General features: G+C 41.7%; 1 long non-coding RNA gene across 1 annotated transcript in view; it reads right to left on the bottom strand.

Moving 5' to 3' along the window:
* LOC125721209 (uncharacterized) overlaps positions 1-7,290 on the bottom strand; it is a 47,266-nt gene extending 39,976 nt beyond the window's left edge. Inside the window, exon 1 of the long non-coding RNA XR_007385723.1 lies at positions 6,845-7,290. This is a non-coding gene — a long non-coding RNA (uncharacterized LOC125721209). The remainder of the gene's footprint in view (positions 1-6,844) is intronic.
* Between the last annotated feature and the right edge of the window lie 5,047 nt (positions 7,291-12,337).

Raw genomic sequence — 12,337 nt, 5'->3', positions numbered from 1 at the left:
GCTGATGACACTGTTGGCCTTCCAGGGTGAGATATGCAGATATTACAGGCCTACAGCAGCTACCCATGACACGAATATAGAAAAGGAAATAAAATGTGTACTTTATTGTAACTGACACATGCATGATGGGAAAAATTATAAATGGGGTGAAAAACAGACAGAACAGTGGAGTCTGGCCTCATTGTCATTCCGTGCACACTTTGATGTCTGTGGGGGCTTCTCAGGACGTTCGGCAGTCTCTGTCCATATTAGACAAGGCAAACAGAAGACAAAGTGGAAGGAAATGGATGTGATGATACAATGCTGCCTGTTTTATTCAAAGTTTCATTTCCTCATTCCCAAACAAAGAAGATAGATGACAGTTTGTCTCTCTCGAGGAATTGAAATGTTTCCTTCAGAAATAGCTGGAGGTGGGGGTATCAAGGTCCAACATTTACTGCAAATTGTACATTTCGACCTTGATGTCTATGGAGATGAACTCTTCTCGAGTAGTTTCATACCTGTTTGCAAAGCCCTCAAAATAGCTTTTGACACAGATAATCCACATATTTTCTCCATTACTAAAACGTTTTAATACTGGTAGAATAGGTGCTGTGTCATCTCTCATGACGGCTTTTAATGTATTTTTTTTTTAGCTTTATCCCATATGATATTTTTCCAGCTCTGGACAAGAGTTGAGCAGTTGTGTACAATTCAGCAAAATGTACAATTCGATAGGGTGTTTTTAATACACTGGTGGCTACAAACTTAGAGGTTGTTTTAACTGCTGAAGCTCTTTTGGAGAGGGTGGTGCCAGGATGAAATGGTCCTGCCCCCCAAAAAACACTTTTAAGACTTACTGCATAGAAGAGGAGGAGAACTTAAAATCCTGCTCAGGCACATTTCTGATGAATGTCCAGGTCTGCTTACATAGTGATAAAAAGGATAACAGGCGTATAGACTTTTTCGTATAATGTTAGAGCCAATTAAGCCGCTGAAGGTCGATGGAATGCTTATCAGCAGTATCTCCAACAGCACAATCGACTGCGTTTCTTCATTTCCACACTGAAAATGCGAAGCTGCCTCCTGCCTTGCATTTATATTCAGATTCAAGTGAGAAATTCTTCCCTGAATGCATTTAAAACATTCAGTATTCTGCCTTTTTTGCAATAATACAAAGTCAGGCCTGCTCAGGCTGTTTTTCGCCAAGCATTTTTGCAAGCGATTAACATGAACATCTTGCATCCATTTATGTTTCCCTGCAATGTGATGTCAAAAGTCGTAAATGGCTGTAGTGTGTGCATTCAAGCGGCCTGTCGAATCATGTTGCTCCGGGACAGCTACCAATCTCTGTGTTTCAGACTTCATCAAAAATAGTAATGCAAATGGAATTCCAGCGATGGCATTTTGAGGCACACTGAAAGGAACGCCACCTTGCTGAGACAATGGTATCCCTGAAGAGAATAATAAGAACTTAATTAAAGGCTCTTAGTGATCATGCACGCCGCCCTGCTGATTATAATTGAATTTTCTCTTAAATCGACATGTGCCATAATGAACAGACTGCAAGGGGATGCTCGTTTTTTCTGAAACGTGCCTTAAGATACAACTTACACAACACAAATTTAATTTGTATGAATATATTCTGTATTGAGTAGCAGGAGAATGTAGTCAGAAGGACTGTAGCCTCATATCTCCAGGGCTGAGGCTTTGAATCTCACCCCCACAGTGTGTGAAGCTCCCCTCTTCTGCCCATGTTGTACAGATTTTCCCCTACGGTCCAAAGACATGCAATTAGGCAAATTGGAGTCTTTGAAAGTCACCCATAGCATGTGTATAGGCTACCTTCCTGCCTCCTGATACGGGCTACAAGCTTCCTATGGACTGACATTAGATAAGAGGTCGGTAATGGATGGATTTTACTTTACAGCTGTACATCCATCCATCCATCCATCCATCCACTTTCCAAACCGCTTATCCTACTGGGTCGTGGGGGTCTGGAGCCTATCCCGGAAGCAATGGGCACGAGGCAGGGAACAACCCAGGATGGGGGGCCAACCCATCGCAGGGCACAATCACACACCATTCACACTCACATGCACACCTACGGGCAATTTAGCAAGTCCAATTAGCCTCAGCATGTTTTTGGACTGCAGGGGGAAACCGGAGAACCCAGAGGAAACTCCATGACAACATGGGGAGAACATGCAAACTCCACACACATATAACCCAGCCGGAGACTCGAAACCGGGTCCCAGAGGTGTGAGGCAACAGTGCTAACCACTGCACCACCCTGCTGCCCCCACAGCTGTACATCTTGCACAAATTATGGTGTAAGACAACTCATCTTCTCCCGAGTCAATATTATGTTTCTGTCTTTGCAAAAAAAAAACTCTCTAAGTAAAACTCATTTGTAAAGTTACATTTTTAACTTTGTATTTTAGCCTAACACAAAAGAAAAGATACAGTTATGGATGTTCTCTCTTGCATAACAATAAGAAAGAATGATTTGTAAGGACATTTTTGTTCAAATTGTATTCTAAAGAAATGTCCCCTCGCTTAGCACAAACCCTGTTAAAACACAAAATAGTGACAGTAGGCACTGAAGATGTGTTTTTTTCTATGGTTATTGATTCCTCTCCTCTGTCGTCTTCTGGTGTTGTAGAAATGTAGAAATGGAATGTCAAAGCTTCTTGTTGAATTCCCTGGGGTGCCTGTGTTCTGAAAGGCACTATATAAAAATTTATTTAAATTGATTGAAGTAGCATTTTAGTAATAATGTCTCATCACAATCGCAGGCCAAGTACACAATTTGTGGTGTGTAGGATTTGCTCAAATTTCCTCTTTAACAAGACTACTGCTGCATTGCAGTCTGAGAGAGAGATACTGTCTGGGTCAGAGTGAGTGACAACATGCAAGATTGCCATCTGCTCCACACCAGGTCTCTATGTACAGACGCAGTAGGACAGTCAAGCCATGTGCTCATATTGCTTTGTCTTCTAGTGGACCTCTGGTGAACTGGAACCCAGTCTCTCCGGGGAGCCATAACTGCAACTCTATAGAGAAAATTCAGGAAAGAAGAGAATGCGGTGGTGTGTTTCTGTAGCTTAGGGCTCTATGCCCATGCTCAGAAGGGTATTGGTGCAGTCAAAGTGATGTCATCACTGGGTCCTTGAAGAAGGCCCTTAACTTCACTTGCTCCTGGGACTGGCTAACTCATACGTCATTTTGGATAAAACTGCCTGTTAAGTGAATAAAGCTAAATGAAAGGGAAGGGGGAGGTTATGACTTTCATTTTAATGATCTGTACTCTAGATGTTGAATGTTCAGCATCTTTATTTTAGCAAGCATGCAATAAAGACAACAGTGTTTGTATATCAAGTTAAAGGTCCCAAGGTTTTAAACAAAGCTCAACAGCACATTCAACACTGAGCATGCGGCGCATCTGAATAACCAAGCCACTTCCAAAAATAAGATAATTGGCACTGTTTTCCTTATGCAACTGAAATTAAATGTATGTATAAGAAAAAAAACAGTTACAAAACCCAGTAATATCCTATCTTTGACACCATCGACCTGAATATACTTGTCATGGTGCAGCATGGCACAGGTGGAGAAAAAAGTTTACAATCCACTCCAAAGCTCCAAGACAAAGGGATTTATTGGGGAAACAACACACTGGATAAAAAACAAAACAAAAGGACCATGTGGGATCAACAGCAAATAGGGGAAACAAGAGCAACTGCAGAAATTTTGGTGCCACTTTACAATAAGGCTACCCATATAAAGAGTTTATGAATGGTTTATAATCTGGTCATTAATTAGGTTGTAACACTTTGTAAATTAATAATAGATCATTTTAAACAAGTTTAAACAGTTTTCTTTTTATTAATGAGTTACTACCAAAAGGGAACCTTATTGTAAAGTGGTACCAAAATATAAAAAAGGTATAACAAGGGGAAAAGAGCAACACAGGGAGCAGAAGTAGAAAAACCCAAAAGAGGGCAGCAGCAGCAACAACTCAGAGTAACTTGAACACATTCTAACATATCGACCCACTGGAGAAATGAACCAAGGCAGGAACTTAAATTCACACAGAAAAACTCATAATCAATTAATCAATCAAGGGAGGTGCAGGAACAACCAGGAAACAGGTCAAAGCGGTAACACTAAATGAACACAAAACTAAGGAACAGCAAACACCAGAGAGACCAGAATTTACAGAAATAAAACATACTGTAGCAAATGGAGCAAACTGTAAAATAGGAAAAGGCGCCAATGATGAACAGATGAGACGAGGTTCAAACCTACAACTGGAAGTGACAACCTCTGAGCCGCATGCTGAACCCAGCGAGCTATGCAGCAGACTAGAAAAAAAGACAACACACGAGGGCTGAGGTCTAAAAGCGAGAGAGGGGGAAAACAGAATGACCAGCAGCACACGCTGGCCAAAAACAGGACATGGAGGGCAGAGTCGGACAGGCGCACATCCTGACAATACTATGCTAAGTACCGGACACAATGTCAATAAAAGATAGGAAGAAAAAGGGATTTATTTTGGGCTGCATGCATTATCCAGTCATCGGGCTTGCTTTTAAAAATAGCTCAGTACTTCATTGAAAACTTGAAAAATGCTTCAAAGAATACTGGACATGAATCCCAGCAGTTTTAAACAGAACTTTTCTTCTGTGTATTGACTGACTGATTCACTGAGCACACTGAGGGGTCTGTGCACTGTCTAGCGTTCTTACAAGTCTTACACGGTTACAAGTGTTTAACCTGCATGGTAACTATGGTCATTTCTACCTTTACTGTATATGCACACCTATGCCAGAAAAGTTGATGTAACACAATCATGGAAAGGACAGCTTTGTTTGGCTACTGGCTAATGGAAACCTTTAAACTATGGTGTGTGTCTATTGAGTAGGTTACTTAAATTATTAATATATTAAAACCCACCTTCACTCTATCTCAGATATGATGAGGAAAGTGTTCATAGAATTCCATGTAATAATAAATTAGTTTCTGCAGAGGAGAGAATATGAATATAGGATTACCACATTACTTACTAAAGATTCAATACCCACTAAGCTGAGTTTAGGAAGGATGTTTACTCCTCAGTCTAGGATTTAACCTGCAAACTGTAACTCAGGAACTGACAGGAGAGGGGCTGTGCTCACCAAAGCATCAGATTGAACCTTCCTCAGTATTTTATTCAATTAGCCATTCATAACACCCTAACAGCTTATGATGTACAGAAGACTTCCCTGCAGGACTGTTCTTTTCATCTATCTTCATCTGCTTCATCAAAAAATGCCTTCACTAGCCTCTAATCCCATCTCTCCCCCACACACAAATGCAAACATGCACACATGCTCAGAGAAATAACCACATTTTGTGCCAGATATGAGTTCAGACCCCAGCCTTATAGAAATCTGTAAAAATATGAAAGTTTTTATTTTTGGTCACAGACTCTGTTCAGACACTCATAAGCAGCATCATTTCTCAAATATTGTCTTTTAACAAAAAAGAATTTAATCATTTTTCCCATTGTTTATGTCACGATGTGTCTGTGTCACTCCTGTTCTCTGTTGACCATTCCATTTCCTCCCCTCTTGTTCCATATCACTGACACCAGTTCCTTGTCTGATCCTCATTACCCTTATATACATACTGTAGGTTCCTGCCTGTGTATTGTTCTCTAGTTCAGTCATTGTTAGTACTGTACATGTTAGTGTAGCTCCCTGGTGTTACTTGCCGGTGTTGCTCCCCGGTGTTGCTCCCTGCTTGTATGTAGTTAATTATATTGTTTTCTGTTACTGTTCACCCAACATTTCCCTGTTCCTAGGTCAGTGCTGGACCCTCCTGAGTTATCCTCGCTCCCTCCTATTTTGACTCCTTTTATTTACTCCCTGTTATATATTTTTCTTTTCTGCGACAAAGTCCCCTTTAGTTACTCTATGCTGCATTTGGATCGTCAGTCCTTCCCCGTCTTCAATCATAGCAGTCTAACATGTTGATTTCACCATATTTCCTGATTTTTCATCTGTTTCTCCTGTCTGCTCCGCAAAAATGATAGTACTGTATTAAAAATAGTATATCTTTGCCCATCTTCTCAAAATTACAAGGGAGGTTCTATGAAGTACCAATCACTTGAAGTACAATTTAAAAAGAAATTATAATTGTATTTTCATTTTATGTGTTTATCTCAAGTGGCCTATATTAGCTATTCTATGAAGCCATTGGGGGTTATGGACCTAACAGTGAGATGACACTGCTGGTCACAGGACTCAAACCCACTACCTGCTGATCACTATCACAGCAGCCTAACCTGCCAAGCCACACACCATCTATGTAAGAAGTGTATTTTATTTCTAAATGTAGCAGATTCAACTAGGCTGAACTGAAAATGATACAATTGGCCTTCCAAACCTGTTGATTAATTCCACATTTGCATGCATTACAAATGAATTTATGATTCCTGTTTTAAGATGATGTGAGGGGGATATACAGTAGGGCTCTCGAAGGAACAAACAGGCACACTTAGGTTCGCTTCTAAAAACCTTTTATTTCAAGCAATACAAAATAACCTTGCCTTAAAATCAATACCAAACCACTGGATCAAAGACAATGCAAAATATTCCCGTATCACAAGTGATATCTAATAATTATAGTTATATACATATGTCATTAGCAAGAATTAAACTGAAAATATAACAGATTATAGGTATATATATAAAAAGTGACAATGAAACATGCATACATAGAAAGTGTAAATTGATATTATAGTTATTGTGATAATTGATTGAATGAACACATTGACACTGCAAAGCTATTCACACTCGGACGTGCCATCATCACCTACCCTCACTCTTAGACTGGGGGGCCCTTTTCAGTCCTGGCAGGAGACCAACACGTAAGTCCCGAGAAAGTGCCGGGTGATGCGCGCTCTATCCCACGGCTGAGCTCTAACCAACTCTGAGATCTCCCCCTTCCTTTATACAAAATTTTGGGCATTACATGTGGGCAGGGGACGAACTGGCCAGGCTCACTCTCCCCTCCCCCACCAGGCAATGCATTTTCAAATTTCCAATTTTGTCCGAGCAATGCCGCCTGCAGTTTCAATAGGAAAGTTTCTATAATCAATGTCCCCCCTCCTCCTAAGGATGGGGGTAAGAGTTCTGCACACACTGACTGACTAGGTGCAGTTCCCAAAATAATTAAACAAGTATCCTTGAGCAGTGCTTTCCCTCCCCATGAAGATAAGGCAGGTGTCTCATACACTGACCAGTGGCGTACAAAACATATTGAGCAACACCTTTCCCTGTTGTCAGCAAGCCCCTCTAAACCCGGGGAAACATGGTAAGCGTCCTTGAATAGGGTAAACATCCCAGAACGAGAATTCTTTGATATAAGATAAGGATACTCTGAAACCAATCATTTGTGAAAAACAAGTTATATAAGTGATCAGAGAGGAAAGAAACATTGCTTATACGGTTTTATCCTTAATAGAATAATATTATAGGTGAATCATGGACGATGAATTTGATCAGTTCACACACGATCAGAATCAATCAATACCTCAATCACCTCATATGTATGACAGTAACAGTAGGACAATGATTAATTCTAGGCAATGTAGTCATCCACAAGTTCGTCTTAATACAATTCTCCTGGTCATTTTTGACAATGATGGTGGCCAAATGACTGTTGTCAGGCTTCTGGAGGCAGGACACTGAGAGAAAGTCAATGTAAATGATTAGATCACTAGATCCTCTGATACATGGTACCTAATCAACACATGGAATGTTTCTTAATGTTACAATTTGTGTGACTAGAATTAAATTCCATCATGAAATACTAATAAAGCCAGTGATGAAAAAAAATCCACTATGAACATGAATGAAAACAAAAATGAACTTTTTTCAGATTAAATTAATGTCCTTTAAGGTCTGCTCACATGGACTCCATTCCAAAAACCAGTTAAAATCAACAATTTAGTCACTGATGTCTAATTAATGTGCAAATCAATATGAGACATTTCTATGTAGCCTATTGATATTCAACTTTTTAAGCATTTTTATTTTTTATACCAAACTGCTTTTTAAGCATTTTATCAGCCAGAACCCATATCAGTTCAGTCTCGCTGCTATCTGTGTCCTGCAAAGGAGACATGTCAATTGGTGTTCCAGAAGCTTCCCTAGACAGCAAAAGACTCCCTGGGTAACTGAAACTATGTGACCTGCATTTTATTGAAATACTTGGAGGGAATCTGAGCCATACCACAGCTGAGTTAGGCCAGAGATAAAAGCCCCCTCGACTTCATCAAACTGTCATTTTATTTGTGAGTTTTTATTCTTCTTTGCGGTGTGGTTGCTGTATTGTGGTGTGGTTGCAATATATCTGGTTGCCTCCATAGGGATTGAATCTGTGAACTATAAAAAGTGTAAACGATTCATCACAAATTCAAACATGTGATTGAATCAGACTGACTTCTGCATAAATATGTAGTTTTTTCATTGCAACTTTGTCATGTTGAAATTTGGATAATGCAGTCTAATATAATTGTCAAATTATTACAAGGATTTAGAACTGGACAGAAAAAAAATATCCAGTTCGAAGCCTTTGATGCTTATTTTTGTAGATTTTCTTGTTCTGCTCCAGAAATGGTTAAACAATAGTTTGGGTGTTACAGTCATATTCATATTCATAGGAAAGTCAATGGGTGTATAGGTGTGTTAAAAAATAAACGGTGAAGAGCATTATAATTGTACACCAATTTTTCATTTATTCTGTATATGAAGTAATTTTTATGAGGACATTTGTGTGTGTGTGTGTGTGTGTGTCTGTCTGCATATATCAGGGGTGTAACGATATGCCCAGCCCACGAGACGAGACACGATATTGGGTTCACGAGAATGATACAATATTTTAACAAGGAAAACTTCAAAGAGGAATATGCAGTAAAGAATAGAAGAAATATGTAGCACCATAAAACATTTCAGATGTGGCACAGGAAGTAGTGCTACGGTTAGCAACTGACAGTTTGCTGGTTCGAGCCTTGGTTCCTCCTGACCCCATCAAAGTGTCCTTGAGCAAGAAACTGAACCCCAAATTGCTCCCGGTGTGCAGGTTGGCGCCTTGCATGGCAGCCTCCACCACCGGTGTATGAATGAGTGTATGGATGGGTGAATGTGAGGCATAAAAATGTAAAGCGCTTTGAGTACTCGTATGAGTAGAAAAGCGCTATATAAATGCAGCCCATTTATCAAACTCAAATGACAGGCTCAAATTTGACAACTCAATTGAACATAAAATAGAATATAAATAAAATAATATAGGGGGTGGCATGGTGGTGCAGTGGTAAGCACTGTTGCCTCTGGGACCCGGGTTCAAGTCTCCACCTGAGTTACATGTGTGCGGAGTTTGCATGTTCTCCCCATGTCGTCGTGGGGTTTCCTCAGGTTACTCCGGTTTCCCCCCCCACAAACCAAAAACATGCTGAGGCTAATTGGAGTTGCTAAATTGCCCCTAGGTGTGCATGTGTGAGTGAATGGTGTGTGAGTGTGCCCTGCGATGAGCTGGCCCCCCATCCTGGGTTGTTCCCTGCCTCGTGCCCATTGCTTCCGGGATAGGCTCCGGACCCCCACGACCCAGTAGATTAAGCGGTTTGGAAAATGGATGGATGGATAAAATAATATAAATAACAAACATAAAACATTTTTTTATGTTTTCTTCACCGGTGCAGTGGATTTAAGTAAAGAGCTATGATGGTGTTGAAAATGGCTTTGCATAGTAGCAGCATTAGCTGCTGTGTACGGCATTATTTTCCTACAATGATTACAGATGGTTTGTGTTTTCTCTATCACCCTATGACTGTTTATATTTCCGCAGAGTAGACAAAACACTGCCATGTAAAAGATTTTAAAGTGTCTGGAGCATCTACTATGGTAATTTTGTCAGAAGTTGACATGCTTACATCAGCTGATATGCAGCGCCTTCGCGAGACCATTTTTCACTCCGACGAGAGATCTCGTGAGAGTCCTTAACCAGGGTCTCCATGTCTTTATCTATGCCTGCCCACCACACCAGATCCCGGCAGTGCTGTTTAAGCTTCACTATGCCCAGGTGGCCCTCATGTGCCATGGTCAGCACACGCGGACGTAGGGTATCTGGGACCACCATGCAGGCTAGCAGATCCTCTCGCACTTCCTTCGGCCATCCCTGTCGAATGTAGGTGCAGAGCTGGGAGAGAACTGAGTCCTGTTCTGAAGATGCTTTTAGCTCCTGTAGGGTGACAGTGGCCTGGAGTGGAATGTGTAGCATGTGCATGATCTCACTCTCGACATGGTTCATGCTAGTGGGTAGGGCCAGGGCAGGAACTGATCGAGATAGGAGGTCCCCAACGATATTATCTCAGCCTGGTATAAACTGCATGGTGTAGTTATACTGGCGTAAATGATCATACCAATCTCAGGGGCTTGTGGCCAGTGCCCGCAGAGGACAGCAGAGTAGTCAGGGCCTGGTGGTCTGTCCTCAATGTGAAGTCGCGACCATACAGGTAAAGGTGCCATCTCTCGCATGCCCAGATGCAGGCAAGTGCCTCGCGCTCCCCAACTGAATACCGTTGCTCAGTTTCATTGAGGGCCCAAGAGGCAAATGCAAAAGGTCTCTCAATGCCATCCTGCACCTGTGATAGTACAGCCCAATGGCAGTGGCTGAGGCATCACAGGTGACCACAGTGGGGCTGGATATGTGAAAGTGTGATAGCACCGGAGGCGAGGTAAGTTGTGCTTTGAGAGTCTAAGCAAAATGACTTTAATCAACAACTGGAAACACCCTCTCTCTCCAGATCAAACTCGGCGCTCACCCCGCACCACGATCAGGCATCACCTAACAATCACAGATCAGTTTGTCCCGAACGGACATAACACAGCATACTGATGTCCAGGACTTGACCAGCCATCTGTCATACCAGGCGTTTTCCTGGTGGGCCAGTGGGACCACCACTCCCCCTCTCCCCCATTCCCGGTTGACAAATTTGGATGGTAAACTTGTGGGTGGGGACAGCATGGTGGTGCAGTGGTTAGCACTGTTGCCTCACATGTCTGGGACCCGGGTTCAAGTCTCCCTCTGGGTCACATGTGTGTGGAGTTTGCATGTTCTCCCCATGTCGCCGTGGGATTTCCTCCGGGTACCCTGGTTTCCCCCCACAGTCCAAAAACATGCTGAGGCTAATTGGAGTTGCTAAATTGCCCGTAGGTGTGCATGTGTGAGTGAATGGTATGTGAGTGTGCCCTGCGATGGGCTGGCCCCCCATCCTGGGTTGTTCCCTGCCTCGTGCCCATTGCTTCCGGGATAAGCTCCGGACCCCCCACGACCCAGTAGGATAAGCGGTTTGGAAAATGGATGGATGGATGGAACTTGTGGGTATGTATGTATGGTGGGCCTGTCTGCATGAAAAGTCAAGGGCAGATTTTTTATCTCAGTCCTGCCCTGTGGATGTTTTTCAATATCGGGGCCTCAAGACTTCTGGAAGCTTAGTGCGAATGCATTTGTGAAGATCACACATACGTCATACTGAAACGGTTTACACCAGGGGTCACCAACCTTTTTGAAACTGAGAGCTACTTCACGGGTACTGAGCCATACGAAGGGCTACCAGTTTGAAACGCCCTCCTAAACTTATGTAAACTTCATGTATTATAAACATGTTTTAAATGTTTTATTTTAGATATTGTCATTTTCAAATCTATATAAATTCAAATGTGATTAAAGAAGAATAGCAACAGGATAAAATTAAATTTTAGACACTGCTCCCTTGTTGTGCTTGTTGTGCTATTTTTATAACAGGTTTGTGGGCGACTCATGTGGTCCTTGGGAGCATCCTGGAGCCTACTGGCACCATGTTGGTGACCCTTGGTTTAGACTTAGATTGTATTGGTCTCCTTTGACAAAAAATAATATGGAAATGGACGGAATTTACTAACACAGCAACCGGATGTCAGGATCATGTCCATCATGTCCCCGTTCAGCCAGAAGATGTCGCTGACCATCCAGTTTTTTTTTTTTTTGATCATGAGTGTTCTGATAATTGGTGAGTTATTCACGCCTGTCTCTTGTCTTGGTATATGAGTTTGCATAGTTTTGGTAATTCCTGTTTGGCTCTCTTGCTTTGGTTTCAACCCCCTTAAGGTCCCTTTTAATTCCTGGCTCAGATCTGTTCAGTTTTTAATAAATTCCCTTTTGTTACCACGTCACCATGTGGATCGTTCCTTATCATGTCTGTTCACGACATTGGACCATCTAAAATAGTAACAAGGGCCTAAAATCAAACCAAAGAAAACATCCAGTGATC

The sequence above is a fragment of the Brienomyrus brachyistius genome, unplaced genomic scaffold (genome assembly GCF_023856365.1).
Source record: "Brienomyrus brachyistius isolate T26 unplaced genomic scaffold, BBRACH_0.4 scaffold32, whole genome shotgun sequence".
NCBI classification, from domain to species: Eukaryota; Metazoa; Chordata; class Actinopteri; order Osteoglossiformes; family Mormyridae; genus Brienomyrus; species Brienomyrus brachyistius.
This window is presented reverse-complemented; position numbering and strand designations above follow the sequence as displayed.